General features: G+C 34.2%; 1 long non-coding RNA gene across 1 annotated transcript in view; it reads left to right on the forward strand.

Annotated features, from left to right (window-relative positions):
* LOC137857017 (uncharacterized) overlaps nucleotides 1-15,817 on the forward strand; it is a 44,555-nt gene extending 28,738 nt beyond the window's left edge. The window contains exons 3-4 of the long non-coding RNA XR_011096932.1: nucleotides 9,769-9,815; nucleotides 12,842-15,817. This is a non-coding gene — a long non-coding RNA (uncharacterized lncRNA). The remainder of the gene's footprint in view (nucleotides 1-9,768; nucleotides 9,816-12,841) is intronic.
* Nucleotides 15,818-16,180: the final 363 nt, after the last annotated feature.

Consider the following 16,180-nt stretch of genomic DNA (forward strand, 5'->3'; position numbering starts at 1 on the left):
TGTAAAATTTTGTTGTGCATTGCAGTCTGTAAACAATGTGAAGATGCTAATATGAAGTGACTGCTGATATAGCCTACTACATGAATAGCTGTGATTTTTATTAATTTATTTTTTTTTTATTGAGTGGTTACAGAGCTGTTGTTCTTAACTCCAGATTTGGCTTCATTCCTCTGATGAGAAATCCTTCTATGTAGAAAGTTTGGTGTCACTCTTAAAGCTAACCTGAAATATTATATTAACACGGCAAAATGACTAAGATTAACACAGATTTTCTCAGAATACAAATTCCAGCTCTAACTACATTACAACTTTATTAATTTCACAATCCTTCCAGAATAGCTTTACTAGCATACTTTTGCAAGTCATTAATTGTGCATTCTGCCACTCTAGCTTTAATGACATTGTAATTTATTCCCAGACTGCTAGAGAAATGAACTGTAAAGTACAGTTTTCATTAAGTGGTCTGAAAAAAGACGTTATATACAGACAAACTAATAAATGGATTATTCACAATCATTTCAAAACACTGAATATATCTCTTAAGACACACAGAAAATAAAATGCTACAATGCCACTGGAAATGTGAAGTCCAAAATGACATCAAGAACAAAATAAACCTTCTTGTATCTTACTACGGATTTCCATCAAGTTATTTTTATCTTAATTTAGAAGAAGTATTACACTGGAAAACTATATTTGTATTTATTATGAATTATTTCTTCATAGTATTTCTTGGGCGTATAGTTGCCCCAAAACTCTTGAATATTCTCTTATGGATGCTTTCAAATTTTTCCTTTCTTTTAATAGCAATATTAAAAGTTCACAGACATCTTTTAACAGATTTTTTTTTTTTTTTTTTTAATGGGACATGGAATAACACAAGTAAACCTATTAAGGTACATAGAAAGACCTAATAAGAATGAAAAAAATAAATAAATCAAAACCAGTACAAACCTTTCTGGCTACAATGGAGGGAAAATGAAGAACTGAACTAGGAGAAACAAATTTACCTTTATCTGAATGAAGAAATACAGTTAAGCATCTGCATAACATTTAACAGAATAATGGTATTAGAAAAAAAATAAAATAATCAAAGAACTTAAAAAAATAATATTGGAATTCCATCTGGAATAGTATTTTATTAAATACATTTATTTATTTATATTTCCTTCCTTCCTTGCTTCCTTCCTTCCTTCCTTCCTTCCTTGCTTCCTTCCCTCCTTCTCTCCTTTCTTCTTTTCATATGACAGCCATCTGGAAACAGCTCCTCTTGGTTTATGGTGTCTCTTCCAAGCACTATGTTGTGTCGGAATGAAATCAAATTGGGCATCATTGTGGCTTCTGTATGATATAAGCAACTTCTGTGTCACCAAAAACTCAGTGATTTTTTCAGATGTATTTTGGCAAAGTATTTTTTCATCTATTGTACTGCCTTCTCTGAATTCTTTTATTTCTCTCTGTAAAGCAGAACCCCAAACAACAGGGGACAACAACAAGGACAACAACAACAAAATACAAGACCTAGGCTTTTAAATGAGAGCTCTCTGCTTGGTGGAAAATAAATAAATAAATAAATAAATAAAATAAAAAACATGAAAAGACACAATAATTCCATAATATCTTGTTGTTCTTGGTGATAGAGAATTCATATATATTATTTATTTATTTATCCTGAAATCTGAAATTTCCATGAATCTTTAGCATCTTGGAATTTTCTAAATGTCTGTATTCCAGCTGAATTTGTCATTGAGCTGTACAGGGTCTGCAACCTATCCTTCACTGCCCATTTACATGATTATGCTAATATTGCCTGCCCTGTTTATCCCTTCATCACTTTAGTAAGTGATGTAGCGTGGACATTCACGGTTCCCCCAAAATCTTAGAAAATAATATTTCAAAAGGTAAACTTAGTAGTTCCTGATTAAAGTTTTCTTAATGACATAACTTCAACACCACTGTAACTCTTAAGAAGCTTAATTGTTGAAATTAAAATTGAAAAATTGAAATTAAAAGTGCAAAGGACTTCAATTTCTTCCAAAGTGAAGTCTGAAACATTGTGCCTCAAGTCCAAGATTTAGTGCCTGAGATTCTTTTTTTAATGTCCTTTCAAAGCCTGTCTGTCTAGCAATAGCAACATATTGCAAAATTTTCTCTTGATCTAATATACAATATCGTATCATGTCACATTGTATTATATTTTATCATCACTTCTATTTCCATCATTGTTTTTCTGATTATATTTGAACTGATCTCAAATGCTTGCTCTTGCCTTTAAATGAACTTTATGGTTCCCCTTTAACTTTCAGTTTGTTATCCTTCACAAAACCTTGATTTTTGCTTACATTACAACACCTATGCAACTACTGAGTTATTGAATCACTTGAGTGATGAGTCACTACTGAGCTACTTTTCCTTCGTACATCTCTACATTCCTCCGTGTTATTTATTCTGTAAAAATCCTTCATATTTTTTTTATTGTTGTTTTTTTCCTTTCATTCACCCCACTGTCAAACTTCTTTTCATTCATCGTTCTACATTTTCCAAGAGGTTCCAACTTAAAATTGCCGTATTATTTTCCTCAGAGTTCCATTTTCTTTCCCTCCTTTCCTCTTTGTTTGTCTTTCTTTAGTTTTGTTTTGTTTCACCTTCACATTTTCCTATTCATTATGGAATTCTAGTCTCAGCATTTTTTTACCTTTACTGTCCCTTTCTCACTTCAGCTATTAATTCTTTTTGCTTCATTTTTTGATAATCAACAAATTTGTGCAACTCAGTTTATGACACATAAACTACTAATTTCTACTTCTCACTGGAAAGTAGTTTAAAAGGATTTTCAAAAAGAACATTATAAATAAAATACAATATCATTTTATATTCTTCTCCCTAGCTTTGCTTGGGCTCCAGATGCTGTTCTTGTGAATAGAGAAATTATAAAATCAGAAGTGTCAGAAGACAAAAACAAAGAAAACGGAATGGCAAAATATTTTAAAATCACCCTAAGAACATAATGAAAATAAATAAATAAATGAATGTCCCAAACTGAAATAAATTTCTGACTACTATAAAAAAGTTTTAATAGCATTGATTTTCAAGATATCCAATCTCTTGGCTAAATGAATTACTAAATGAATTACTAAAAGGATTCTAACTGTGATTTATTATCTAACTATATGTTAAAGAGTTTTTGAAGGGGTTATTTTCATATCTCTCACCATTGATTTAGTAGCATCTGGACCCTACCTTTGTAAACTCTATTTTTATTTCTTTTTTTGCCTGTAAATTCTGTGTTTATGGGGATGAGTTTATTTTTGTTTTCTCATTTGTGAGATGAAAATGGGATTTATCTAAGAAATTTCTCAAGATTCACAGTACATCGTTCTTTCCTTTTTTTTTTTTTTTTTAGTTACTATTTATACTTCCAGAAAAACAAGCCATTACCAGACATTAGAGAATTAAAAGATCACTTATTTTCAAAGTCTTTGCTAAAATGTTTTTCAATCATCATGTTTTGTGTTCGTAAAAGTCTTACAGGTTTACTGAAAAATGTAGATTTCACAGAATTCATTGAAGTGCTTTTGAGGACAATATCCTGAAGATATAAATCAAATGATTTAGTTTCCATGAAATTAGCATACTTAAGGTTGTCTCGATTTGTGCCTCTTCTTCATTTCTGTGAAAGGAAGGATAATATGAAACTGCAAAACTTAGAATAAAGTAAAAGGAAGTCAAATGTTAGACATTTGGATTCTGAGAGTTTGTAGTCACAGATGAAATCTGCAATGCTTTAAATTCTTAATAAGGATCATACCCAAATTCCAGACAATTTTTTCTCTTGAGAGATAAAATTTTTGATTGTTCAGAATTGGAAATTAACTGCTTGTTCATAATTCATTTTTGCTTCCTTACAAAAAATTAACTAATGCTCTGTTCAGTAAGGAGACCTGACAATATATTATTCCCATGCGAAACTTTCTGCAATCTAGAAAAAAATAAATTTCAGGCCATATCAAGTCATAAGAGATCAAAGAAACAGACGTGATTTAAATAAATGAACATTTATTAGCTTTCCAAAAATATTGGGAACCTTATGAAAGGCATACAATGGGGAAGGCTTTGAAAGAACAGAAGGAATAAAACCAAACTCTTTCAAACTACACAAAAGAGTAACATGAAAATTGAATGATTTTCTTGATTTCGGCTACATGAAGGATAATATATGAGAATTTTTTATAGATGCAGAATGAAAACCCATGATTGTATATGAATGATTGCAGATGCATATGAACACATTGAGTTTTAAGTTTAAGTCTGTATTTAGAACAAAAATAAGTGCTGAAAACAAGTAATATGCTCGAAATTAGACATAAAGAATGGGATTAATTTAACCAAATTTCATATATGTGCAATGAAGATTTCAGCACCTAATCTAGTCTTTGTTGCTCCTTTAAATTTTAATGGAGTGAACTGGGCCTTTTCAGGATTCAACTGATCGATCCATCTATGACATCTTTTTTTAAGATGAAGTATATTGAGCCTAGAAACAATTATAATTCATGCATAAGCTTATTATTGTATGAGATAATGCACCTCACTATTGTCTTAATACTTTTAGGAATGGGTCATTAACATTCTGTGTGATAATATCTCCTGTGCTCACAATAACTCTTTCGAAAATTTGTAGAGAACATATGGAAAATATAACAGTTTAAATGAGACTGTAGTAATTTCTGAATCTATGCAGGAAGTATTGGTCATCAATAAACTTTTGGAAAAAAGGCATTAGAAAACTTACTGTGTGTACAAAATACTTTGTTATTGTTTAATATAGTTCTTTAGCAAACACTTAAATCTCATTTCTGATGGCCAAAAATTTCTAACCATTTTCCACTCTGAGCTGAATCATGCACAGTTTACACACTTTTGATTGTGCAGACAAAATAAGCTCATGCTTTGACAGTAGATTATCAGGGGCAATAAACTGGCAGCCTAGTTTGTCCATGCAAAAACACTACAAAGTCTTGTTGCAATTGTCTTTTTGCTTCCAAAGGAGATGTTGATGTAAACAGGAGAAATTAGGAAATTAGTATACTTAATTCTAGCTTGTATCACAAAATATTATTGGCTATATAATGCCCAATTTTTGTGAAATTAATTGATACAATAGTATATCTGACTTTATGGTGCTGTTCTGCTTCTTTCCCTAATCTCAAAGAATTATCTTTTGAAATTGAGTTTTTAGAATTCTAAAGAGCCTTACTCCTTATGACATCATTTTGCAAAATAATAAATCATTCAGTTGTAATTGCCCTCTTTATAACGGGTTTTCTTAAAAATAAATAGTTGAAAATTATTTCAAAATATTGAGCCTGATTCTCAAAATGTATTAACATTTAAATTATTCTGAAATCTCTGCACTCAAACTTAGTATAGAACTCATTCAAATAGGGTAACAAATTAACCAAATTATAACTTGATCAGTGAAAATGATCTTCCTTAGAAAAGAAGTGTCTAAAGGTTCAGTCTACTGAATCTATGTTCTTTTAGAGGGCAGGACACTAACCTGAGGAAAATATGATGGGCTTTGCAATCTGCAATTTCCTTTGGCTTCATAAATGACCAGTAACTTAAGGCAATAAGAAACAATAATTACCATGTGCAAGATATAGTTTTTAACACCAGTCTCAGATTAAGATTTGAGCTCTTCTGAACCAACAATTCTTAAGTTGTTCTGACCCAACAATTCTGAGGTCAAATGTCAGATAGCAGGTAATGAGTTATTTAGCAGTGAGAGTGTTAGAGTGCAAATTTCATGCTGTTCTGAAAGTTATGAGATGTTATTAAATGCACGATGAATTAAAAGCAGGCAATTCTATTTTTTATAACCTCCTTTCCAGCTGCATACCGGTTTATTATAAAGAGCATTAACATCACCAAATGTTTCTTGACATAGTGGAAGAAAACACATTGGACACAACACCAGCTATTCCTGAAGTCTAAATTCAGGGTTCAATGACAACATATATTCAAGTGTGCAAATCAAATCAAACTTCCATGAAGTCTTCCATGAAGAACAGAATTCATAGTTAAATATTCCTCTTAAGGGGACATAAGAAGGATGTGTTTGGAGGACTGGTGAAAAAAAAAAAGAATGAAAAGGATTGTAGTGGGTTTATGTGGCAAGATTTTGGTAGCAGGGGGCCATAGGGGTGGCTTCTGTGAGAAGGATTTAGAAGCTGCCCCATGTTTCGTAAGGGCCCCACTGCTGACCAGAGCCGAGCCAATAAGCGATGTTGTTTTGAGCCTCTGTGAGAGCATATTTAAGACAGGAAAGAAAATGCTGCGCCACACACAGCAGCTGGGAGAGTGAGAGGAGTGAGGAACCTTGCAGGCGCCAAGGTCAGTGAAGAAGGAGTGGGAGAGGTGCTCCAGGCACCAGAGCAGAAGTCCCCTGCGGCCTGTGGTGAGGACCATGGTGAAGCAGGATGTCCCCCTGCAGCCCATGGAGTACCACGGTGGAGCAGGGTTCTGTGCTGCAGCCCATGGAGGAGACCACGGTGGAGCAGGTGGCCCTGCACCGACGGAGGCTGTGGCCTGTGTAAGACCCCTGCCGGAGCAGATTCCAGGCCGGACCTGTAGCCCGTGGAGAGGAGATCACACAGGAGCAGGTGACCTGGCAGGAGCTGCTGCCCATGGGGGAGACAGGTTGGAGCAGTTTTCTCCTGAGGGATGGACCCCATGGTATGGACCCATATCTGGAGCAGTTCTGGAAGAAGTGCTGCCTGTGGGAAGCCCACGCCGGATCAGTTCATCAAGGACTGTATCTTTTGGGAGGGACCCCACAGCACAGGGGACGAGAGTGACCGAGAAGGAGCGGCAGAGAAGAAGCGCTGTAGACTGCCATAACCCCCATTCCCCCATCCCCCTGCACCACTCAGGGGGAGGAGGTGGAAGAGGGTGGGGAAGGTGCTTTTGGTTTCTTTCCTTTGTTTCTCACTGCTTTAGCTTGTTAGCAATAAGCAATAAATCTTACTATCTCCCTATGTCTGTTTTGCCCGTTACAATAATTACTGTGTGATCTCCTTGTCCTTATCTCAACCTCTGAGCCCTTTTCATCATATTTTCTCCCCGTTCCTCTTGAGGAGGGGGAGTGAGAGAGCGGCTGTGGTGGAGCTCGGCTGCCCACTCGACTGGAACCACCATAAGGATAAATGCTTTAACTGAGCATAGTTTAGTTTTACTAGGTTTGAAGCACTGAAATTCTGTGACACTATAAAATCGAAATATAAGAGTTTACTCACTGAGCATTCAGGCCAATGTTAAAATTATCCGTTGTCAAAGGTCACTTGAAGTTAAGCAGATGACACTAAAAGTATTACTTTTGTTTATTTATTTATTTGTTCATTGAGAAGGGGTACCGAATGAGCAAAATCAAAATTTTCAGTGATACAGAGGGTAAATGACATAAGAAATAAAATGTCTTAAACTTTTCATAGACACAGAGTAAACATTATTCAAATATATGTATATGTAAGTAAATCTCTTGATAAAAAGGAATATGCTTCCATTTTGAACCTAAAGAAAATACTCTAGAATTAATATCTTTGCAACATGGAATGGGCAATGAAAAATTAAAATTAATTCTGATTTATTGCAATAGAATACCCTAGAATAGCACTACCTGCATTTTATAGTCAGGGTATTGTGGTAGAACTATTTCCAATATACATTAGGAAAATCTAAATCATGCATAAATTCAGTTTATCCTAGCCACATAGGGAAGATAGACTGATCTTTTTTCTGTCTATACCACAGTGATTCCACTAAACTGTAACTTCAAAAATAAATGAAGTGGAAAGCAAGCATGGAAAGCAAGTTCCACCAAAAAAGGCAAAGCCAAAACCTTCCACCGAGTTCAATGGTCCTGGAATTAAGCTTTATTACAACTAAAGCAGTAAATAAAGCTAATGATGAGTACTTATAAAGTAAGGTTTGCAATCCCTACCAGTCTTATTAAATTTTAATTTCCAGGAAAACTCATATTGGCATGTGTTATATTTCAGAAATATAGGAACTCGCCCCTGAATGAACTCATTTCATTTCTCTTCACTTAGTTTAGCTAGATATTCAATACATACTAAGACCTCCATGGCTCTCTGTAAGAATAATTTATTTATTTATTTATTTATCCAGCCTTTTAATTTCAGCTGAAGAAAGCAGGATACAAGGGTACAAGGAAGCATTTTGAACTAATATTCTGTTAGGTAAACAGTCTGTTCCTAGTCATAATTCATTTTGTTATTCATTTATTTATTTATTTTAGTCTGAAGCCCAAAGAATCACAGAATCACAGAACTGTAGGGGTTGGAAGGGACCTTGAAAGATCATCGGGTCCAACCCCCCTGCCAAAGCAGGTTCCTCAGAGCAGGAACATTTATGTATTTTAATCCAAACCTTATTTCTTTATTGAAAAGTATTCTTTTCTGGAAGGTAAGATCTTAACTTTTAATTTATTTAAGACTATAACATTTTGGGAATTATTCTTTACCACATTCCCTGTGTAATCTAATAACTTGTTGAAAGAGATCCATAATTTCCTTAGGGAACCTTTTTGTGAAGTTTAGAGCAGTTTGCTCATCTTACTTTACTAATCACAAGAGGAAATGCAGAACACTTTCTGTCCTGTGACCATTTTCCTTGTCAATAATGTGTTGTGTTCACTGTGTCACAGTGCCTGTTCACTTAAATTATTGTAAAGCAAGAAATACTGCTAATCAAAAGGATTTACTTTATCCAGGCTACAGATTAAGTAGAAAATTACACTGTCATATAATTTAACTTTTTTTTTTTTTCTCTTGAACTAAAGATGGATCTAAATTACATACATGTATTTGAATATAAACTCTCCAATATTTAAAATGAAATCAATTCATACTTAAAGCTGAATAGTGATGCAAAAGGCTCCTGAAACACAAGGGTTAATCTAATAGCTAGATAACTTATAAAAAGAAGAAAGATATTTTAAAGGGTATTAGTGGAATGTCTTCGTGCTTCTTTATGGAAGGAGGAAACAACAACAACAACAACAACAAAAGCAGAAGTCATGTAACTTGAATTTGAATAAATTAAAATTGAAATTTGAAATTTAATAATTTGAATTGAATATTGAACAAATTCAATTTTAATGGCAGGAAAGAACGGTAAACAAACAAGAACAACAAAAACCCAACTATACATGATATGGCCAATGTCAAACCCACAGATCTACTATGAGAAAGGAAAGCGTAAACTCAAATATGGTAAACAGATACTGAAAAGGACTGTTGTGTTTGTGCAACACTGAAAGGGGTTAAGAATTCCACAGGTGTGAAGTAAGCATAATGGATAAAGACTTTCCTGTAAATTACTAGATAAATTCTGTCTTATAGGATAGAAGTGTAGTCCTGACATCTCATAAAGATATGTAGCTAAATTGGATCTTACATAGATAAGGACCATAGGGTAAAAAAATAAATAAATAATGCAACAGGGAAAAACAACTACATTTCTCTCTTCATAAAATGGTTGAAGAAGCTGACAGTAGATTTAAGACACGGTACAAGTCATTGAGCAACAAGGCTTATATATGTACGTATATATATATATATATATATATATAATGTAATAGAATTCATAATATATATATTCTCTTTGTTAAATACATATCTTTATGTTATTTATTAACTGGATGACTGTACCTGTTCTTTTATTTATTTGAAAAATTGTTTGAAGGATGAAAAAAGAACCAATACAAGCCTTTATACAATACTTCATGAACTGTAAGTTCCTCCATGTTTTTCTTTGTTTTATGAATTTGTCAAAAATGGTTTTTTGTTTGTTTTGTTTTTGTTTTCCACTTCTCAGTAAGACTGTTAATAAGTACTAGGAAGGAAGCTTTTATATCTTGCTGCTGGGCTAGGCTACTTAGAAAGGTTAGATAATGAGATGACTAGGTCTTTGGTCCAACATGGTATGACTATCCTTATGACATGTGAAAAAATGATGCAGAATCCAAGCAGGCCTTAACACAAGATTTTTGTATAAATGGGTTTTCAGATTTCAGTCATTCAACCATTTGAGTAGCATTTTTCTATTACTTCAATTCCATTTCAAGAATTAAGACAAAATTCTTTGATTCATATTAAGTGACTCCTGACAAGACGAGGCCTGTAGCAGGAATACCAGAAAGGGAAAATTTCTAAAAATGTACAGACAGAGCTCAAATGAAAAGGGTCATTCTCATACCTAGATATTTTCTGAAATACATATGTACATGTTATTAACTTGCTGTTTCACCTGTTTTGTCAGATGTATTTTGTCTTCCACAGCAGAGTTTGAAGCCTAAAACACTTTGCCAGCAGTAATAATGGTAGTTGTTTTTTACAGGAGTACTACAATTTTCAAAGATGTTTCTGTCCTACCAAAATGCAAAGGCCTGTGGTTAGTTTGTTCTCTATGAGTACTTACATGATTTTGAATCACAGCAGTTTGTCGCTTGGTAAATGCCTAACACAGACCACTGTTAAAAAGGCACCAGCAGGTCTGTGATAACTTTAGTACCTATCTAATTTCCTGTTTAGTTATAAAGACCTGCAGATATATTAAGTTATGCAGTACAGAAGTGCTGGGGTACTTTCGTGTACCATGGTTGTCAATTGTAGAATTCAAAGACTTTTTTACTTTACTAATTTACTTATCTATAGGCAAGCTTTATCACGAATGCTTTGCTTCAGTGTTAAGAGGATGGAGCTGGTCTCTTTTCTGTTGTGCCCATTGACAGAATGAGAAAAAATGGGCACACACTGAATCACAGGAGGTTCCAGGGGCTGTTTAGTCTGGAGAAAAGCAGGCTCAGGGGATCTTATTGCTCTCTACAACTGCCTGAAAAGAAATGGTGGGGAGCTGGGGGTCGGCCTCTTCTCACAGGTAACTAGTGACAGGACTAGAGAGAATGGCCTCAAGTTGCACCAGGGGAGGTTTAGGTTGGAAATTAGGAGATATTTCTTCTCAGAAAGTGTAGTCAGGCATTGTAACAGGTTGTCAAGGGAGATGGTGGAATCACTGTCCCTGGAGTTGTTTAAGGAAAGGGTGGACTTGGTGCTTAGGGACATGGTTAAGTGGATGATATTTGTAGTAGGGTGATGGTTGGACCAGACAACCTTGGACATTTTTTCCAACCCTAATGATTCCATGATTCTATGACTTCTGATAGTAGACAGAAGTTACCAGAAATAAGGTAGACATTGGATATTGAAACAAAATTTTTCGAAGGTCAGTGGCATCTATTAAATCATTATCTTTATCCTCAACTGTATGATAACCTCACATGTTCATTAAACTACAGACCAGAAATAAATCTGCCAGATTTTGTGTTTTGTATGCAGGAATTCTGCATACAGTCTTCTGTCGTTCACAGATGATGAGCTTTAAAATCTTTTTTAGTTCTGAAATCATGATGATGCATATTCTATTTTATCATTTTTCTTAGTTCTATACTTCTGAAGTCTTCTACTTTTTCATTAAAAGAGATCCAGGAGACTGACAATGCCTTTGAAACTATTTTCAGTAATTTTTCCTTACTTTCTGATTTCTGCACAAAAGTCTTTCATTTTACTCTCCTAGTTTCCTTCCTTCCTTCCTTCCTTCCTTCCTTCCTTCCTTCCTTCCTTCCTTCCTTCCTTCCTTCCTTCCTTCCTTCCTTCCTTCCTTCCTTCCTTCCTTCCTTCCTTCCTTCCTTCCTTCCTTCCTAGTTTTGGTAGAAATTCTATTATGTATGTATATATTATATTAGAGGACAGAGAACAGCAGACGGCTTTAATACTGCCCAAAATAATACACCCCTCTGAGGCGCATAATCAAATAGCAACTATGTGGAACATTGCATTGAATATCATGGCCATATTCACCCCTCTACAGAGCTTTTTAAATGGGTTCTTCATCCTCTTGAGTGAACCTTTTAAGTTCTGTATTGACAACAGTATAATGATGTTTTCTATTTCTACTCAATACTGTGTATGAACCCAACTGGCAAAACTTTATTGTGAGGCGGATGTATTTATTTTTCATTGAAGAAAAATCACTCAATAAATTTAAATGTGATGCTAATTCTCTATGGCACAATGAAATGCCATTTCACAAAGATACGAATACAGTTTAGTCTGATAAAAAGGTTTAGATAACAGGCACTTCAACTGAAGTTTATGTACTTAGCGCTACACAACCAAAATGTAGCCTTTCAATCCATAAACTAGTTACGTTTTTGTAATGTAGATCAAGATTTTCAGACTTTCAGTAGAACTCTTCAGCAAACAAATGTAAATAGGTTCTCATTCCCTGCTTTCTCTTCTCAGCAAGTAACACTCTGTTCAACAGAGGAGGAAATTCCAGATTTCTTATGTGTTAGTATAGCATGAGACATCTGAAAGCAGGATCCACTTTATTTTCACTACCTAGAAGTGAAGTACCTATTCTGTCTCTAGTAATATAACCCCCCTCTGCAGTCAGTGGAATTTTCCATGGGATAATCCCTCCTATACTAAGAAAGAAGTATGTGAAAGTCTTGGAATTGCCCTTTACATAGCAATGCCAAAATCTTAGCTAAAATCTGCTTGAAGAATAAATCTATACTTGCAGCTCATCTTTATTCATCTTCAATTATGTTTAAGTAACACCTGGTGCTTATTTATATTCCTGAATAAGAAATAGTACCTTCTGTAGGCAGTGAATTTGTCTGAAAAGTTTGTATGGTGCTCATATATACAGTTTAACCACTGGTAATTTCCCTCAATGTTGCTCTCTTTTTAAGCAGAGGAATGCATCATTGAGGTTGCTGTGAAGAAAATTAACTCCATCCGAGGCAGACCCAGTAAAAGATTGCTGGATCATTCTGAGGCACAAAGTTCACACATCAGATTAAAACATTGGTACCTACAGAGGAGGTCTGTATGCTACTATGGGGGCTGCATATTCCTATAATAGTCGCAGAAGACAATACATTTTGTTTTCTTTAATTCCCCATTCTCTCTATCTAAACTTCTTTTATAATACACAGAATAAAACATAATTGTAGTATAATTTCCATTAAAACTTTTAAAAGACATACATTTTAGGTTTTTCTTTATTTTTAAATCCAGATTTTTTTTGAAACGCTAATTCTGATGCAAAAAGCTACTGGTGTCCCCCAACAAAATTCAAAACAGTTTACTGTGTTCTTACTCTTTCATTTCCCATGTTACATTTTATTATTATTATTATTATTATTATTATTATTATTATTATTATTATTATTTATCATTTCCCCTTTCTGCTTCTTGATTTCAAGTTCAGGACCTTTTTGTTATTTAATTTTACAGTTCTATGTAACAGGCAATGACATCTCATGACTGTGGCATGTTAACAACAAGATATATATGACTTCAACAATTCTGCTTCCACTGTGGGTGTAAAGCACCTCATTTGTACACATTCTTCCCTTTTACAAAAAGTACAGCTCAGCCTCAAATGAAAGGAATTCAAGGTTGGAAGTTAAATCATTCCATGGGAAGGTTTGACCTTTATTAAATAAGACACTGTTACCCATGACCACCATCTGATTATCATTCTCTAAACAACTGTTCATGGTTGAAACCTGAGACACTACAATGGACTAATTACCAGAAAAGTGAGAAGAAAACCTATTAACGCAGTAGTGTAGTAGCGCTGACGTTAAGACATCAAGGCTTTTAAATAAAGTGATAAATCAACAAACAAAACAAAACAAACACGTCAAAACAAACAAAAAAAAAAATCCTTGACCTATTAATGTACTAGAAAGAAACAGCTAAAGAGCTGTATCTGTAAGCAGCAGCAGGATGTAAAATATACTTATGAAGTCCAGAAAAAAAAAGAATTTAGGTAGAACAGACTAAAGAATTCAAACAAAGTAAATGATCAGTTCCTTGACAAATATGCCTACAATTGATAACATTAATGTTATTAAAATTAATATCTAAACTTAGAACAGTTGTGTCATTACAGAATATAAACTAGCTATAGAAACTCACAGAAACAAACTTCACAAAACAAAGATTTCTTCAAGTATATTTTAATGCTATAAAAGAAGTAGGATTCATAAAGGAATAAGTAAATCAGTGACAAACCTTCTCTAGATTATATCATTCTATAATTCACATATACTGCAGATTGATCTATCCAAAAATATTTTTGAAGTTCAGAGAAGAAAACGAGACTGAGTAAGATTTTTGGAAAATTCATCTATCTGTGTAGGAATATGAGTTCTTATCTTACAAAGAAAGGGATGTTAAAAGCATATAGCATAAATGTGGGAGAAATGAATAAGTGGCTTCTGTTCTCCCTGTTATGTAACAGATGGACTAAGTGTCACTAAGTGAAAATGAAAATTGAGAATTGAAAACTGATGAAAAACAAATATTTTAATGCTCAATGTGTAATTAGTCTGTAGGTCTCATTGCAACCATAGTTTAAGTTCTTTCAAAATTTAAATCTGGGAGGTACAGTGGCAATTAAACAAGAGGTTTGAAAGCAACAAATAATATAGCACATCTCAGGAATTAAACTTTTATTTTACTAGTATCAAATTTTCATAAAAACCCAAATTTGAATAAGTGCAAGACATTTCGCCACATTAAGCATCCATTTTCTGGAGAGAGGATATGAAAATAAATGGACCACAAGTCAAATTCATCAGTCAACTATTGTGTTCTTTTATGTGTATGTATGTTTCTGAAGAATTTGAAGACTATAAAGACAACTCTTTCCTTCTTAAGACTACAATCAATACAGCCAGAAATCAAACCTAATATCTCCTCAATAAATTAATCAATCGAGATTTATTAAGAATGGAAAGAAAAAAGGTATTCAAAATCATCTTCAGTATGGCACTGGCCTGAAGATTCAGGAGATTTTGTTTCTACTAACCTCTTTTAATGAACTCTACCTCTCAGTGCTTGGCCTGTCTATGTGATAAATAGTATGTGACTGCAATCACTTCTTATTAGGCCTAGTGAAATATAGACCCTAATCTCATTCACTTTCAGTTTTTAACATAAAGAATTTTCTTCCCTGAACCTCAGCTAGTTTTATAGTAGAGCATTCAGTAATATATATAATATTCTAGAAAAAAATATAACTTGTTTGTAATATAAAGAATATAAAGTCATTAAATTGACTTATTAAAACTGCTATTCAGTTTATTTTAATGTGCAGGTTATTCCTGTGAACTACAATAATAGAGCTAAACATATAATAAGCACATGAGAGGCAAGTATATCAGTATGCATGATTAGTCTTCATTTGTGATGTTATAGGGAAGAGGAAAAGCCGTAAGAAACCATTGGGTTACTTTACATTGATTAAAAAAGAGCTAAATAGCAAAGACTTGCACACATATCATGAACTCCTGAATGTAATCAGTCCTGCTCCATTCCCTATTCACTGGCTTCCTTACCTTCTTTAGTACATCAATACATACAGAATCACAGAATCACAGAATTTCTAGGTTGGAAGAGACCTCAAGATCATCGAGTCCAACCTCTGACCACTACTGACCACTAACAGTCCCCACTAAACCATATCCCTAAGCTCTACATCTAAACGTCTTTTAAAGACTTCCAGGGATGGTGACTCCACCACTTCCCTGGGCAGCCTGTTCCAACGTCTAACAACCCTTTCAGTAAAGAAGTTCTTCCTAAGATCCAACCTAAAACTCCCCTGGCGCAACTTAAGCCCATTCCCCCTCGTCCTGTCACCAGGCACGTGGGAGAACAGACCAACTCCCACCTCTCTAAAGCCTCCTTTAAGGTATCCGTAGAGAGCAATAAGGTCGCCCCTGAGCCTCCTTTTCTCCAGGCTGAACAAGCCCAGCTCCCTCAGCCGCTCCTCGTAGGACTTGTTCTCCATACATTGTTGATAATATTTATAATAAGCTTTCAACTAATTTTGACTTTCTCAATATATTTAATATATTTTGCAATCACCATGCTGAAAAACGAGGTAAAACATTTCTTTCTTTAGAGAGTGTCTCTGAATCAAACAGCTAGCAACTCTTCATAGAATCATAGAAGAGTTTGAATTGGAAGAGCCCTTAAAGATCATCTAATTCCAACCCACCTGACACAGGCAGGGA

This window comes from Anas acuta, chromosome 5, assembly GCF_963932015.1.
Source record: "Anas acuta chromosome 5, bAnaAcu1.1, whole genome shotgun sequence".
Taxonomy (NCBI): Eukaryota; Metazoa; Chordata; class Aves; order Anseriformes; family Anatidae; genus Anas; species Anas acuta.